The sequence below is a fragment of the Peromyscus maniculatus genome, chromosome 6 (genome assembly GCF_049852395.1).
Source record: "Peromyscus maniculatus bairdii isolate BWxNUB_F1_BW_parent chromosome 6, HU_Pman_BW_mat_3.1, whole genome shotgun sequence".
NCBI classification, from domain to species: Eukaryota; Metazoa; Chordata; class Mammalia; order Rodentia; family Cricetidae; genus Peromyscus; species Peromyscus maniculatus.
In genome coordinates, this window is record NC_134857.1 from 93140227 (window position 1) to 93157599 (window position 17373).

The 17373-nt window shown below is 35.6% G+C and overlaps 1 long non-coding RNA gene across 6 annotated transcripts in view; it reads right to left on the minus strand.

Moving 5' to 3' along the window:
• Window positions 1-1369: 1369 nt before the first annotated feature.
• The window catches only part of LOC121830295 (uncharacterized), a 148579-nt gene continuing 132575 nt past the window's right edge, over window positions 1370-17373 (minus strand). For 5 of the 6 annotated variants that reach the window (XR_013052311.1, XR_013052312.1, XR_013052313.1 and 2 more), the window contains 2 exons: window positions 9807-9971; window positions 1370-2513 (listed from right to left, as the gene is read on the minus strand). This is a non-coding gene — a long non-coding RNA (uncharacterized LOC121830295). The remainder of the gene's footprint in view (window positions 2514-9806; window positions 9972-17373) is intronic. The other variant, XR_013052316.1, reaches the window with a different exon arrangement.

Genomic DNA, 17373 nt, shown 5'->3' on the forward strand with positions numbered 1-17373 from the left:
AGTGGGCCTTAGCTCAAATCAGAAAGTAGTTCATTACTCCCATACATTGTGTACCACTATTGCATCACCGCATCTTACAGACAAATCATTCTCACAGGCTGAAGAGTTTGTAGATGAGTTGGTGCTTACCATCCTCCTTTGATAACTTGCAGAGTATCTTCCAGTGCCATGGGTATCATTCTGTAGGGGTGATGGTTCTAGGTGGGCACAAGCCCAGCTTCTCTGTGTTTAAAGGAGTTGTGTAGGTGTTGCCTTCAGCAACAGGGCCTTACTGTCAGTTTGTATAGAGCCACCAAGAGCCTTGGCAATCGCCTGGGTGCTTTGGGGTTCCCATGCGAACTCCTTTGGCCAAAAAATCCCATTAGATACAACCCATTCTCAGGATTGGAATCTTCATTTGGTGGCAAGAGATGTCCAATTGGGCCTCTGTCTCACCTGTGGTTTGGTAATTTCATTTACATCATATATATATATATATATATATATATATATATATATATATATATGTGTGTGTGTGTGTGTGTGTGTGTGTGTGTGTGTGTGTGTATACATATATAACGCATATGTATATGTACATATATACATGTATATGATGTATATATGGAAGCATCTACTTTTATAGACTTTCATATGGCCCTCAGTTTTAACTGCCCCTCTCTATATTCCCTCCCTCTTCCCCCTCTTCCCTCACTTTCTGTTTGATTCCCTATTCCAGCCCCTGCCCATCTATCCAATCCATATTATCTATTCTATTTTCCCTTCCTAGAGAGATTCATCCATCCAAATTTCTATAGACTGCTGTCTTTTCATCTTTTTTTTCTTTTCTTCACTATTACAGAGTCTCTGAAATTGTAAAAGCTATGTTATATAAAGTCTCTTTTATAAAATGTTTTCTAGTAAATTCTTGATATGTAATGTAGTTGCCAAAAAATGCATTGTAAGCACCATGATCAATTTTTTGTCTCAAAATATCTTCTTCATTGAGATTAGATCATATTGTATTTATTTTCCATTTTACTTGCAGCTTAAAACAATGATTCCATTGATAAAAATGTGACATTTCTTAGGAAAAGAATTTTAATACGCTACAGAATATTGCAGATTGTGTTTCATTTCTGACACTGACTCCATCTCCAAGTATTTTTTCTTTTTTTATTTAATTTACTTATTTTACATTCAGATTGCTAATTTTGACATATTGATCATTTATTATCTGAAAAGACAGAGATATTATGCCTAAATCCAGAGCAAGGTACAAGAAAGACAATTTTTAAATAGAGAAAAGAACTATAAAATTTGTAACATACAGTCTGAACAGGTAACACTTAAGAATATATATATATATATATATATATATATATATATATATATATATTATGCAGGGGATAATAATTAATGAAAATAGAAGTGATGAATCTTAAAGAAAACAATGATGGGTACATAGCAGTGCTTGGATGGAGGAAAGAGAAGTGAGAAGTGTTGTAATTATATTATATATATATATATTATATCTCATAAATAAAAGACAAAGTAAGATAGTACATATATTTTTTGTACAATATGCTCACAGATTCTTCCCCTTCTGTGGTCAGTGTTCAAATGGTGGAAACCAGGATGTCAGGGTGGGTGGTAAGCACCCTTATCCACTGAGTCATCTGACTGCAAATGTCCCTGCTCCTTTAATTTTTCATCTTGAGCTATTACTATGTAACTTCCAATCATCCATCTTCATTCATATCTGTCCATTTTCACAAAAGCTTCTTAAAACGCAGCAGCACAATCTTATTCATTTTATTTTGTTCAATATGAAAAGGTGACAACTTGCTTGTAGAAATAGCTAAATCATTCTTGAAAAAAATAGAAGAGAGGGATCAGTTTCCAATTGCAGCCAGGCACAGTGGCACATACTTACTAATGTTATAAAACAATAAGAATACATGCACTAATACTACAGTACAAATAAGAATATTTATGTATCCATAGGTTATTATTTCAGTAGAGAAAATCCAAGAAACAACTCAGTGGTTCATTCATTTTAGAGGTTCTCTGTGATGAAAATGATTATTTTCAATTTCAGATTAAATGGTGGCAAAGAAACTATATTACCTACAACATGGCATTAAACATTAGCACAAAAATGAGTATACTTACAAAATATTTTTAACACTTATAGGAAAATGTGAACAGATTGAGACAATCCATGATTATATTGAATTATTCTAATTTTCCATAATTCTTTTTACTAATGATCTACTTTGAAGCAAAATTATAAAAATTCAAGGCCATTAAATAATTTTCTTTTCCTTTATTTAACTAGAATTTTCTCAAAGTAAAAGAACTGCAGTGTGAGACTCAAAACTCTTGTCCTCTGAATTCCATAGTCCGTAGTGTATCAGACTTTTTTGATGCAGAAATCAAGTCTAGCTGACATGCTGGTGAGATCATCACTTCAACAAATAATGAAAAGAGTTTAATAGACCTCCATTCAATCCATGGGGAAGTTTCCCTTCATTCTGGAAAAAACAGTGAAAATTATCATAATCAGATGTTTTAATTATCAGAGTATATGAGAAATGCTTATTTTGTTTTATCTACTTTATAGATTTATTTATTTTTATGTGTATGAGTGTTCGCCTGCATGTATGTTTGTGTTCCATGTTCATGCCTGCTGCCTGAAGATGCCAGAAGAGTGTATTAAAATCTCTGGAACTGGAGTTACAGATATTTGTGAGCTACTATGTGAGTGCTAGAATTCTTTGCAAGAGCAGCAAGTGCTCTTAACTTCTGAGCCTTCTTTCCAGCCTTGCACCTATTTTATGCACGTATGGGTCTTATGGGAAATGACTAGAACTAGAACGTTACAGCTGCCCTCCCCTGCAGTAGTCCTTTCCCTCCCTGATCTTGTCCCCTTCTCCTCCATTGTCTCAGGGGTCTATAAAGTCATTTGATTTTGTTACTAGAATCCCAGAACACCAAACATACTGTTGCACATGCTTAGGAGTAGAAATGGGATTTACTGACATAAGTCCCTTCCTCTCAGACCTCAACTTTATTATATTTTCCGGTGACATATTATAAGCAACATACTGCTTTCCATGCTTGTTTCTTCTTTCTGGACTATCTTCCAATATTTGTTCCAGCTTATTCTATTTTATTATTTCTTTTGATTCAGTGAATTCATTTTTTTGAAGCACTTTCCCAATCTTTTGCATTTTTGTTTCATACTATATTAGTCTCACGGTACCATCTCTCAGAATATAACTAATTATTTTAAGGCAAAACTACAAAATATTTCTGGTAAATACATTCATTAATTGTTATATTGCTTTTCCACTCAGTGCCAGAATTCCTCTTAGGTTCATTTCTGAATACAGATTAGACTGTGGCACAAAATTTAGCTTTTATGAAATGTGAGGACAATTGTAATAGAAAAATCACCTTTATGTCTCTTTCAGTATTTACTACTGGCCAGCAAGGAGTATTAACACCGCAGTATTTGTGTTGAGTCTTTGTTTTTGCAAGTGTTGAAGTATGAGAGGCTGAAGCCAGAGCGTACATGTCCCTGTGTGAAGGCGTCAACCTCATGACTTTGAAGTACAGTCACAGCAGAATTGCCTTGGTTTCATGATTGCAATGTCTGATCCCTGACTTGCAGTTGCAGCTGGGGTGTCTGAACTCATTGTGGCTGGTTTATGTTTCCCACTTTGCTGATTATGCAGGGTTAGCTTCCTGTCAGCCCAGGTCTGCACTTTTCTGGGAATCATGGCCAGTTAAACCAGAATCTACTCCTCCTTATTCTCCCATGACTCTGTATGCATCGGATTCTCTATATTAGGCTTCCTTTTGTGCACAGAATATATAGAGTTGCTTCTGTTTTCTGGGGTGTGGCTTGAAGGAGTTTTTAAATGGAGACTGGCAGAGAACACATTAAGTATGTTTTTTTGTTATCTGGTTACATGAGGTGAGAGAATGGCAGGGAAATGGTTTCTGATGGCTGATAAAAGGCAAGATGAGTGAGAAATAGGTCACCCCATACCTTCTTAATATGAAGGCTATCAATTCTGAAGAAAATCCTAGCTAATACAAGATTCTAAAGGCAAAGGCTTTGTCGATGCCCCATTATACTCACAGATCCAATAAGGTCTGGCCTAGAGATGCACGGCATGTGTATGCACATGCCTGAAATATGTGATGCATTCTGACCTCAGGAGCTGAAGCATATCCATGAAGAAAGTCACATTTAACTTGAATTTTGAGATACTATAATTAACATTTCAGACATAGGACAATAGTATCACAGGCAGAGAAATAAATGATTTAACAGAAAACAACTTTTAGAAATAGGAAGTTCAATACTGCTTTTAACCAGTGGATCTTTGAAAAGTGAAGTGAGACTCTGGGAAAATGAAGACAAGAAAAACTTAGAATACCTTTGTTTAAATTAATCTTACCTAGAAATATTTATCATTATTTTATCTTAGATAAAATACCCATACCCATTTTTACTATGTTTTTACCAACTGGTAAATAAGAAATTATGCCTTCCCTCTACAACTGTAATCCCTTTTCCTATGTACATTCAATATTAACCTTCCAAACATCAGAGAATTGAATTTCAAACATTTATATTTTCTTTCACTTGTTAATTATAATATTGAACAGTTCCACACAATGGAAGCTTAATTTAAATTTTAAAAAAAAGTGATGATTTTCAAGAAGTGTTTAGGATTACTCTTCTTGTTCTGCAAGAACAAGAAAAAGTGAAGCATTTTAATACTTAATTTTCAAATATCTAATCCTTGTAGAGACTGGGACTGGCCTTCAACATTACTGCAGCTAATCAATATTACCCAGAGAAGGATTTTATCAGGTGGTGTGTTTACAAATAATAAAATTCAGTTTTTATGCAAAAAAACTGATGGAACTTTAATATCCACTCTGGCAGGGTAGTGGTCTCAAGCAACCTTTTCCATTTATTCATTAATAACAAAGATTACATGCTTAGTATATGAGTGGAAATATTCACAAATGAAACAAACACCTGTTCCTGTCTATTGAGTGAACATTTCAATATGATAAGACACATATAAAAATTAGTGTAAAATGCTACTTGTCTTGTTAATTATAGTGGCAGAGATTTCTATGAAAGTAACTTCATTCTTAGTAAAGAAAATATAACTGTATCTCATTGGTGACCTATGACATTTTCATTATTTGCGATTCATTTTACTGAGTGAATATAATACAATAATAACAAACACAGTGGTATAATAGCAGAAATCTGCTAAAATACATGTTGCATTAATTGCAGCTATTGCTATCAGACACTATATATCAGTGAGTTAATCATTATATATATATATATATATATATATCACTATTTAACAAATCTCTTCAGCTACTTATTTTTTAATTTCCATGATTGCATATATTTATATGAATTAGTAGTATATAATATGCAGTAACATATTATTGTTATATTATATATTAGTATATAATATTATAGTATATATTACTATATTGTATATATGCAATACTAAAGTCAGGCTAATTAGCAGTTTCATCTTTTCTCATATTTGCCATTATTCTGTGGTGAGAAAATGCATGAATGTTCCTTGATTCTTGAACATTCTTTGTTGCTGACATTTTTCAGATTTTCTACACATAATTGACAAGTTCACAATATCTTATAGGTAAGTGTAATCTTACCTGTAGGGTTTCTCTATAGGTGTTTCTTCAATTTGAAGAACATTTGCATACATTGTTCTTATGCTAAAAGTTATTGTTACATATTTTGACAATCAATAATGGGTACTGAGTTGGGTATTATAGCTTTTCCCTATAATCCTATCCATTCAAATCATAGCACCCATGATGTTATTTCAATAATATTTTATTCACGGACACTCAAGGTACCCCATATATGCAAAATCTGCCAAACCCATATTGCATTCAGAATTAAGCACAACCTGTCTCCCACATGAGACGATCCCATTGCTGTATTCCCTGTGTTTATTACAATGGTACCTTGCTTCCCCTTGGAATAATGTCTTTAGTTATTCAATAGGTGTCAGTGAACAATGTTTTGTTCATAAGTGAAGAAAACTGTGCATTCTAAATCCATGTTCAAAATTATCCATCACAATCACAAAGAAGGTACTCTCTTTCCTAAAAGTCTGTAAATATAAGCTGAAATTTTATAACATTCAGGTAATATTCAGGAAAACACACTAAATAGTGATAAATATAATCCATGATACAAGCTTTTTGATATGTTCTAACCAGAATCTTATTGCTATCTATGACAAAATATCTGAGAAAGGCAACTAAAAGAAGGGAAGATATAACTGAACTCATGGATTCTCAGTTTTCAGTCCAGGGCTGGCTGACCCCATTGCTATTAGAAAGATCTGGGAGGAGAGATGTTGGTATTAGGGAGTATAGGATTGTTACAACAGGCCTGGCTATGCTTGCTGGTGGTGGAATGTGGACTTTGTGTTAGGAAAGCAGTTGAACACTTTAAGCAGGGCTTAATGGGCCATTAGTGGAAATATAAAAGATAGTAGTGCTGAAAACAATGTAGATTATGAGCACACAGCAAAAGAGTTTTCAGAGGAGAGAAATATTCACAAGTGGCCTAGAGACATTTCTTGTGATATTTTGGTGAACCATGTGACTGCTTTTTGTCCTTGTCCAAAAAAAAAAAATTACCTGAGGATAAACTGAAGAGTTTTGGATTAATGGCATTGGCATTGATTTCAAATTAGTCTAGTACTGATTTTGTTATGTAGTTACTAGTGGTCAATCCTGTGCAGATCTATAATGAAAAGGAGCAAGATAAACAAGTGAAAATACAAAATGTATAGTTTGAAGAGAAAAGGGGCACCAGAATATGGTGGTATTTTATTTGTACTGAAATGTGATTTTAATCGTATGTTAATAAATAAAGTTGCCTGGGGGTCTGAGCTACTAGAGCCATAGAAAGAGCGTGGCGGTGGTGGCGCACGCCTTTAATCCCAGCACTTGGTAGGCAGAGTTAGGTAAGTCTCTGTGTGTTCAGGGATACAGCCAGCATTGGAGACATATGCCTTTAAGACCTGGAGGGATGTACTTACAGGCAGTGACGAGGCAGTCACGTGTTTGGGTTTACAACCAATGAGAAGGGAGAACAGAAAGACTATATCAAGACAAACACACAGGAAGTAGGTCTCTTTTCGGAGAGGTAGGACCTTAGCTCTGAGCTCTGACCTCTTGGCTTTCTCTTTTATATTGGTTCTGTGTTTCTTATTTATTAAGACGGTTGGTTACATCTACACCAGAAAGTATAATGGAGCTAAGACCAGTGCTCCAGGAGATAAGAGGCTCACAGAAAAGCCTGATGCTAAATTGTATAAAGGGAATGGTGACCTCAGGGCAAGACCCTCCTGTTCGCCAACTAAGCTTCCAACTTGTGAAAAGGAATGAAAGAAAAGTTTAATCAATGAAGGAAAACATCAATAACAGAAAGTTGATACAGTTGAAATTGAATGAGAAGGCCATGTTCCAACCCTAGTAAGCAACAGAACTTGGTGACTTTTGAGGTAAAGAATTCTAGAAAGAGGTTGTGAAACCTCCCTCTAGGAATAAAGAAAGTTGCTGAGCCCAGGTGTGTATCAATGGCGTCTCTGCATTGAGACCCAGAAAGGCCATTGTTGAAGCTGTGAAAGTGAAGCCTAGATTTTGTTGGAGACTCAAAGATGTTGGAGATATCAGAGTTGTGGGATACCTGCCAAGAAGAGCTGTAGGTTAGGTATGGGTCCAGCCCAACAGAGAGAAATATGTTACTGTCAACAACACTGAAAGGAGCTGGAGATCTGAAGAACACTTTGATATCAGACATGGAGATGCAGAATTTGGAGTTTTCCCTGTTGGTTTTGGGCCTTGTTTTGTGCCATTGTATGTTGGACGTGTGTGATCTGCTTTTGATTTTGGGTTTCAGGGGGGAGGATTAAGAGATAGCCATAAGTCTCAGAAGAGACTTTAAACTTTGCATTTTTAAACAGTGTTGATAGACTATGTGGACTTTTTAAGGTAAACTGAAAGCATTTTTGCATTATGATATTGTTACTAGCCTACAGAGGCTGGGGCACAGAGAGTGGAATGTGGTGGTTTGAATAAGAATGGCTTTCATCCAGTCATATACTTAAATGCTTAGTTACCAGGAAGTGGGACTATTTTTTTTTTAAGTGAGATTACAAGGATTTAGAGGTGTGGTCTTGTTGGAAGAAGTATGTCATTGGAGGTGAGCTTTGAGGTTTCAAAAGTTCAGTTCTCTCTTCTCTCTCTCTCTCTCTCTCTCTCTCTCTCTCTCTCTCTCTCTCTCTCTCTCTCTCCTCAGATCATGATGTAGCTATCAGGTACTGCTCCAATCCCTGTGTGTCATGTTCTCCACCATGATGATAACAGACTAAACCTCTAGAATTGTAAGCCCCCAGTCAAATGCTGTCTTTTATAAAGCTGCCTTGGTCATGATGTGTCTTCTCACCAATAGAATAGTGACTAAGACAAGGAACGTTCAAAGGAAAAGTGTTCAAATCACTTGGGCACTTGCTAGATGTGTTCCTTGTTTTTCAGCGGCATTTGCCAAATGTTTGTGGACCATTTTCAAACTCTAAATTTGACTTTATAATGCTACTTAACATTCCCTAAATATATTGGCTTGGTTTTTCTTTCTCAGGATACATTTTCTTATATACTGATAATAGCATTTCTCTTCCTTCTTAGAATCCTGATACCACTTTAGTAATGTCAACATCTAATTGAGTACTTTACCCAATCCTCTCATAGTCTTGATCCCATATCTGTCCTCTTTTTCTACCATAAGCAGCACATTGGTCCACCCCTTATTGATCCATTTAGAACTGAAATATCTATAAATTTTTAATTCCCTGTTCTCAGTCATTTGTTATTTGAATGATCATATAATATGATACTTTCATTCAAATTATTTATTGATCTTATTTCCTGCCTATAGATATAATCTTTCCTTCACTTTTAAATTTTGCTTTTCTGGATTATATTCTATTAAGGACCATTACCCACTCTTACCAACCTTTTTTAAATGAAAGTAGATTTTTTTCATAAAATATGTTATGATTATGGTTTCTTTTTCTCCAATGCTCCCAGATCCCCTGACCTCCTCACCTGCCCAAATTCATAACTTTTTATTTTTTCTCTCATACAAACAGGAATCTTAAAAACAATAATAAAATAAGATAAAATACAAACCAGAACAGTACAAAACAAACAGAAAAAAAAAAAGAGCCAAGAAAAAACAGTACACATAAATTACCCAGAGACAAACATATTTGCACACACAGAAACCCTACACAAGCACAACACTGGAAAGCATAATATGTATGCAAAAGACCAATATGGGAGAAAAAAAACAGTGCCCAGAAAAATCATTATGAGGAAAAAAAAGACAAAAAACTCTAAAGATGTCATTGAGTTCATTTCTGGGTATGTGGTCTTTCCTTAAGAGAGGTTTATACACCCAGTAAGATTCCTTTGAAGGAAAAACATGCAAGTAGTTATCAATTGGAGATAACTTATGCATTAGTGATGAGAGTTTGTGTCTTCTTTCCCTCTCAGAGTGGGATCCCATCTGCCTTAGACCTCTGCAGACCCTGTGCATGCTACCACAGACTGTGTGAGTTCAAATGTCTGATTGTCCTTCTGTATTTAGAAGAACTTGTTTTCTTGGTGTCTTCCATCCATCCCCTCTGGCTCTTACAATCTCTCTGGCTTCTCCTCTGCAGAGTTACCTGTGCTCTAAGGAGAAATGTTTAATGGAAACATTCCATTTAGGGTCCAGTATTCCAAGGTCTCTCACTCTCTGAATGCTGTCAGGCTGTAAGTCTCTGTATTTGCTCCCATATACTGCAGAAGGTAGCTTCTCTGATGACGGCTGGGCTGGTAAAGACAGTGATCTATAAAGATGGCAGAATATCATTAGTAGTCATTTTATTTCCATGTTCTTAAAGTTTAGCAGAAGTGGTATTTGACTTTTCCCCCAAAGTCTCTGGCCTAGCTAGTCCCAGGTTCTTGATTACCAAGCAGCATTGTGTATGGCTGCCATGTCAGAGAGTAGGTCTTAACTCAAATCATATAAATGTTGTTACTCCCATAGATTTGTGCCACTGTTGTTCTAGTGCATCTGACAGGCATGTCACCATTGTGAGTCAAAGGGTTTACAGCTGGGTTGGTATTTACCTTTCTCTTCTGGTTGAATACAAAATACCTTCCAGCACCATGAAGAGGAGTCAATAGGGACAAAGACTAGTTAGGCACAAACTTGACTTTTCTAGTTGTTGTCTTCAGCAAAAGAAACTTACCATCAGATTCTGGAGAACAAAAATAGCCTTGACAATTGCCTGGGTTGCTTAGGGATTTCCATGGAACCCCATTTGTCCAACAACTTGATTAGATGTATCCCATTTCTGGAACTGGAGATATCATTTACTAATGAGAGCTGTCTACCTCTGGCTTTGCCTACCCTGTTCTATAGTTATTCCATTTAAATCTCATTCACAATTGCATATACTTTAAGAAGCTTCTACTATATTAGGTTTCCATACAAGCCCTCAAATAGCCCAGAGTTTTAGCTCTGCCTCCTGTGTTCCCTCTCTTATTGCCCTCTTCTCTCCCCCACCTCCATATTTGAGCCTCCTGTTCTAGCTTTCTCACTCCCTGTACATCTAGCTAACTTTTGGGTCCTGATGACATCTGTTTGTCAGTCTTAATCACCCCAGCAATGTGTCAAAAAGACCTCTATATTCACAAAAATCAAAAATAAAGAAAAATATGGAAAATCATGAACTGTGTATCAAACCTTTCAGAATCTAATATACTTAATACTTACTATTTCTCTACAGTGTTATTAGTACTGTAGATGAGAAACTATCCAATGGTCCTAAATACATCCCTACTAAGGCACACATTGCTACATATGCCTTTGGCATGCATATTTCTACATATGTACACACATAGTATTCTCTGTGATTTTCTCTCAATTCACATCTGCAAAATTCAAACTTTTGTTATTAAAATGTTTCCTTTTATACACTTGAAAAACATTATCTCTTGCCTTTCTTCTCAATGCAACATTTTATTAGTATGTAATGAAACTGTTTCCTGTATGCATCAGCTTTTATTTTCAGAGACAAAAGTTTATTGAACAAAATATAAATAAAATGAAATCTATCACATCACCTTTCATTGTTTTCCCATATAAAATATATTAATACATACACACTTTAACCTTCACATCCAGAGTAAACAAAAATTACATCTACAGCCATGAAAAACCTACATAATCTTATTTTACTTTCTCTCTAAATTCTTGATAGTCCAGAATGCCCAGATTTCAGAAAATAATGTGTATTGAAGCTCTACTTTGATATGAGTTCTAAGCAATCCTGTGCTACAAAGTAAGTCTCTGTCATAAACACACTTACAGACACAGACACACACACAGAAACACACAGAGGGAGGGAGAGAGGGAGGGAGAGGGAGGGAGAAAGAGAACCTATACATCTTAAAGACAGTGATCTATGTTATTATAGTCATTTGAATAGGAATGACCCCCACAGGCTCAGGTACTTTAATGCTTGGTCACTAGGGAGTGGTGGTACTTGAGGGGGATTAGAAGATTCAGCTTTGTTGGAGCAGTCATGGCCATGTTGAAGAAAATGAGTCACTGGAGGTGGGCTTTGGGGTTTCAAAAGCTCAAGCCAGACCTAATGACTCACTCTTTCTTCCTGCTAACTCCAGATCCTGGTGTAGAATTCTCAAGGTCCCAAGCATCAAGTCTGCCTGCATGTTGCCATGCTGATAATGGACTGGACCTCTACACTCTAATCAAGTCCCAATTAAATGTTTTCCTTCATCAGAGTTGCTGTGGTCTTGGTGTGTCTTCACAGTAATAGAACACTGACTAAGGCACATAAAATAACAACTGTCCTAAAGGTATATCACATCACTTGACCCTGCTTAATTTTGTCTACATAGTAACTATCATCACTGATGACTCTTTGCTTAGTTTTATCAATCTTCTTTTGTTTGCTTTCTTTTTTTTATTTTTTAAAGTCAATGTCCATTACTTTCCTCCCTGCTGTATAAATACTTGACAATAAGTAAACTTAGAGAGAGGAAGGGCTTATTCAAGACAATGATTTGGGAGCAATACATATTATTCTAACAGGAAAATCATAATGGTAAGAAATAGAATAGTCTGGGCACACTGGATCTGCAGTCAGGAAGCAAAATGGACAGGAAGTGGGGCCATGGTATCAAATCTCAAGATCCATCCCCAGAGTCTCACTTCCTCCAGTGACACTTCAGTTCATAAATATTCTACAGCCTTCCAAGTCAGTCCTAGCAACTGAAGACAAAGTATTCAAATCCATGAGTGTAAGAGTGACTCTACACTCATACCACAATAATGCTTATGTATGGGGCTCAGAAGAAAGAATGAGGAAGATAACTCTCTGTGCATCCACTGGGAATACACAGTCCTTAGAGTCATATTCACTACCACTCAAATGATTCTTGAGAAATGCAGTGCATTAGCTTTACTGTTTCAGTGATGTTAAAAGCAGCTTGTTTCTCCAAACTGGCACAAACTTTTCTAAAAAGTTGCTACTTCTGAAGCTAGGAGGGCAACTTTTAAGAATACTAAAGTTGAGTGTTGTTAGACAATACCTGATTTCGTTTATGCTAGAATTCCTATTTATACTAAATGTTTAATTCCCTCCAGAATTATTTTCAGATAATTTTAGAATGAAACCAGAATCAATACATGTAGTGAAGGAAAAGATACTCTTAAAAGGTTTACTCTGTATTTGAAAACTGGAAAAAAATCATTAAACATGTGACAATATCCATTTGACTAAAAATATTTACCAAACAAATTTATTTAATTGAATATCTTTATAAATGCTGCTAACAACTTACAATTTGGTTCATAAATAAGTCATTCTGACTGAAAATTACATTTCCGTCAATGCTACCACTTAGCATAAATTTCTGTTTTAGAAAAAGTCATCAAAATATTATTAAAATTGGGAGGATTTGAAGGGGTAGAAATAGGAGGTAGATTCAAGACACACTGCTTGCATGTGTGAAACCCTTAAAGAACAATTTAAAATTATTTTTAAAGGATGAAAACTAAGGCTAATGTATATTCAATATGAGGTTTATATTATACCCTACATAGATTTTCCATTTGTATCTTGGAAGTACTGTTATAAGTTAGTATAATTATTTTTTACTTCAAACAAAAATAATATATTTTCTCACTGCTTTTTTTTAATCAATATTTGCATCTGTTACAGGCCCTTCCTTCAGGATTCTCTAATGAAAACTCCATCCCTTGTCTCTCTCATCTCAGCATCTTCAGAATCACTAACCTGGACCTGGAGATGTCAAGCTCTTATATCATCTCTGTTTTTAATATAGATTGAGTAAATAGTTGCATCTACTGATTTTTTAAAAATATGATTTTCCTGGGCATTCTGTATTTAATTAATTTCTAAAATTGTCATAGTGAATTGATATTTCCATGACTTATTTATTTTATTTTTGCGTGTTTGACTAGGTTTGTTCACATGTATGTGAATTAAATGGCTCTCTAGTGCTCACATTGTTCACAAGGGGCATATGATGCTCAGAAACTGGGTTTACAGATAGTTATGAGGCACTATGTAGACAGTAGGATTCAAACCCAGGTCCACTGCAAGAGTTACAAGTGCACTTGACCACTCAGTCATCTTTTCAGTCCCTGATATCTATATTAATTCAATTTGACTGTGTATTTTTTCCTAGAGAAAAGGGAGAGCATATTTGAACTCCAAGTTTTAGCTCCTGATCATCAAACTTCAGCCATAAGATAATTTCTAACACCATAAAATAAACTAAGGAAAATATTTTTGTATTATGTTATACAATAGAAAGCTGGGTTAAAATCTAATGAGATTTTGTTAAGTGGGTTTGTTGTAATTTTCTATCTCTCATATACACACATATACACATGTGTATATATGTATATGCACACACAAGAATGTGGATAATTTAACTGAGGGAATTTTAATTTAGTTTTTTTATGGTGTAAGTGACAGGACTAATTATTCTTACTACATAAGTCTATGTACAGGTAGGATTCTGGTATTGAAGGTGATAAATACTTCTTTTTCTTTGAGTAACAGCCAGAATTTTTAAGTATATTTCAGTCTTTGGCAACCAATTCCATTTTTAAATTCCACAATAAAAGTAGCTAATATAGAATATAAACCCAGAACAATGAACAGAATGCCAACATAAGCACAATTAGGGTAACATTGAAAGAGTCACAGTGGAACAATCAAATACAAAAGTACAATTTGGGGTTGGAGAGATGGCTCAGTGGTTAGGAGCACTGCTTTCTCTTCCAAAGGTCCTGAGTTCAATTCTCAGCAACCACATGGTGGCTCACAAGCATAGGTAATGAGATCTGGTGCCTTCTTCTGGCCTGCAGGGATATGTGCACTGTATACATAATAAATAAATTAATTTTTTAAAAAAGTACAATTGAACTAGAAAAAAATTTTATGTGAGAAAAAGTTTTCTTATTGAGAGAGCAAAATCCAGTGAAGCTGTAAAGGCCTGTGATAAAGTGAGTGGGAACTGGCTAAAATGCCTCCAAGATATCTATCTTCAAAGATAGCTGTCCTCTGGGCTCCGTAACACTGAAGAGAATATTGGCTTTATTCTAAATGTAATGCTGTGCTATTAGTAAATTCTAAGTATACAAGTATTGTTATCTAACTTACATTTTTGGAAAACCATCTAGCTGTATACAGTAGGCCATGACTGTAATAGTAAATTAAATCAAAATTAGCATTCCTATTAATTTTTTAAATTAAGTATGCAGTATACTTATAGAAAAATGAAACTTTATTAAAGAGTGACTATAATAAAATATGAGTTATACTTCTCAAGGAAAAGCAAAGCACACCAAAACCATGTCTAACTATAATCTAAACTGATTCCTTGAAACATTATTGAGAAGCCCAAATCAGTGTTCATTTATACTATTCATATTAAAATGAAATTATAAAAATTTAAATAAACTTGTAGTAGAATGCTTCATTCTAAGGGTATGTGCTGAAGATTACTGATTGCTAGAAAAAGCACAATATTTTCTAGGATTTTTTAAAATAACTTGATATTTCATACATCTATCCAATATACTTTGGTAATTTTCACCACTACCCTTTCTACCTCCCCGAAGCTGTCCTGGGGACCCACAGACCGCATCCCCCTCCCTACTTTTGGTCTTATTTCAAAAGTCAACTTGTTTAGCTATTTATACATAATCCTGTATTTTAGAAATTAAATGACTTGAAAAACAGCACACAGTCGTTTGTAAGAGGAGCTGAGTTATAAAAACAGATGTCTTCATTTGGTGCTTTATACAGACTGAACAGTTACATTTATGTATTAAAAATATATGTTTGTGGGCTGGAGAGATGGCTCAGAGGTTAAGCGCACTGGCTGCTCTTCCAAAGGTCCTGAGTTCAATTCCCAGCAACCACATGGTGGTTCACAACCATCTATAATGAGATATGGTGCCCTCTTCTGGCCTGCAGGCATACATGCAGACAGAACACTGTATATATAAATAAATAAATCTTAAAAAAAAAGAACTTTAAAAATAAAATATATGTATGTAAAAACAATTAATGAAAAAGAGGTCATGAATCTAAAAGAGAGCAAGAGAGGACATATGAGAAGAATCAGAGGGAAGAAAAGAGATATTATACAATTTCATAATCTCAAAAATAAAATGAATAATAAAGAGGTACTAAATTCAGAAAAGAAATATCTACTTTAACACCAATGCTGTTTAGTTCAGCAGTTTCTAAACTTTGAAAAGATGTTATAGACATTAAAACAATGTTTAAAATTAAGTGTTTCATTAGAACATCATCACAGGGTTCTTACACATGCTTTATAAAGAACTGCCAATTTTTAAACAGGGGTGCCATTTGTTTCTGTGTTTGAAAAACCTGACAATGAAAAAGAATTATTAAATCAGTTAAAAGAACACTGGAGTGAATACTTTTAGCAACGCAATGGGGAGAAACAGAACATTACTAAGCAAGAAGATCAGAATAAAAATAATAATAATAGGTTGAATAACTGAGAGAGCTCAGCAGGTATGGTTCTTGGCACCCAGCCCAGAATCCTGAGATCCTGAGTTTAATTCCCAGAACACACATAGTGAAATGTGGTGGTAATCTAATTGTATTGAAATATTATTTTGATTTGTACTGAAATATTAATTTGATTGTATGTTAATAAATAAAGTTGTCTGGGGGTCAGAGCTATTAGAGCCATAGCAAGAGTGTGGCGGTGGTGGCACACGCCTTTAATCCCATAGATATCTGTGTGTTCAGGGTCAGAGCTATTAGAGCCATAGCAAGAGTGTGGCGGTGGCGGCACACGCCTTTAATCCCATAAGATCTCTGTGTGTTCAGGGATACAGTCAGCATTGGAGACATATGCCTTTAAGACCTAGGGGGCTGTACATTCAGACAGTGACGAGGCAGTCATGTGTTTGGGTTTACAACCAATGAGAAGGCAGAACAACATACTTTAAAAATACGAACCGAGAGGAAGTAGGTCTCTTTTGGCGAAGCTGGGACAGCAGGAGGAAGGGTGAGATTTTAGCTCTGAGCTCTGACCTCTCGGCTTTCTCTTTTACATTGTTTCTGTGTTTCTTATTTAATAAGACGGTTGGTTACATCTACATCTGGCGCCCAACGTGTGGTTATGGCTTTATCAAAAGGCATCTTCTGAGGCCAGGACAATATGGCCCCATCCCTGAAGTGGCCTTTGCATCCGGAAAAGGTACGGTGCCCTTTTCTTCGAAGGCAGCTTAACAGGCAGAGGGCCGATGGATTCTGTTGTACAATGGAACAGCAGCTGAAAGCTCATGCCTCTCAAAAGTAGACTGGCATTTAATAGAGGGATGTGGAGAAGAAGGGGATGCTGAGATGAAGCCATATATACACAGCCAAGAAGAATGGACAGCTGAATTAAAAAACTGTCAACAATTTCCAGAATTTAAAATCCTGAATCATGACAGGACACTAGTGGAATTCAGGTGTTTCTGGTACGTGGACTGCTCTCACCCAATGTGAGGTTGAACTGTTGACCTTGTGTACATCCTACTTCACAAATGAGTCTGTCAGATACACTAAGCCTATAGGCTGAAGATGATGCCCCAACACTGCGGAGAAACCTCAGGTGACTGCCCAGGCAGCTGGCTGTTTCTGTCAACTCACAAAA